Source organism: Leishmania donovani, chromosome 33, assembly GCF_000227135.1.
Source record: "Leishmania donovani BPK282A1 complete genome, chromosome 33".
NCBI lineage: Eukaryota > Euglenozoa > Kinetoplastea > Trypanosomatida > Trypanosomatidae > Leishmania > Leishmania donovani.
This window is the reverse complement of record NC_018260.1, coordinates 932,816-933,763: the sequence shown is the minus strand read 5'-3', so window position 1 is coordinate 933,763 and position 948 is coordinate 932,816.

Genomic DNA, 948 nt, shown 5'->3' with positions numbered 1-948 from the left:
TGTCCATTCTACCGTAGAACATCCGTTAAAGATCACTCTATCCGGCCTGCCACAGCCCCCCTCCCTCCCCATCGCGTGGTGCCACGCAGCCGCAGGCGCGCACGGTACAGCAATGCGCCGGCGCATTCATCGGAGCACGGCCCCTGCGTCACACACCACACCCACCCACACGCGCTCTTCAGGTCGCCTCACAGCCGCGGCCGCTATGCCGCTCGCCATTCGATGCATCCCCCTCGGGGTGGCACTCGGGCTCCCCCCCTCTCTCCACCTCTGTAGGCAGCGTGAGGGCCAGGTGGGATGAGCTCGATTCACGCTGCCATGCTATATGCGCGGTACACACGTGTTCGCTGCCGCAGGTCGCTCCAACGCAACGCCGATCCACGACCTGACCGCCGGCATGCCCGTGGCGATGCACCGCTCTGACCCCCTCACACCGTAGGTGCTTGACCGTGTCGCCACCGGAAGCGCGGCGTTCGGCACTTGACAGGGATACTGTGGAGGGGGGGGCTGCATGGCTTCCCCACAGAGAGTGAGGGTGCACTGGCCCTTGTGGTGCCACGCACTGAGGGGTGTCGTACCCGTCATCAGTATACAGCAGCGCTTGAGCGCATGTTGGTGCCTTTCGCACGCCCATTCTACCATGAACAAGCCAACAAAACGTGCGCATTACACAGCCACAGTGCACCTGCGCCTGCTGCGCTGCAGGCTGCCTCCCTCGTCGTCTGCCGTCGAATCGAAGCCGTGCGCCTAGCGGGGCCTCCCTCTCCTTCCTCGTCCCTTCCCTGCATGCGTGCGGCGCGATCGGCTCCACATGGAGACGCGTGTGGGTTGAATGCCCTCATCTAAAGCGAGCGACGTCCAGGGTCGTCGTCTAGAGCCGAGGCAGTAGCGTCTGCCGTGCGGGCAACGGGGGGTGGCCAGGGCGCATGCCGGATGAGCGCAGGGACG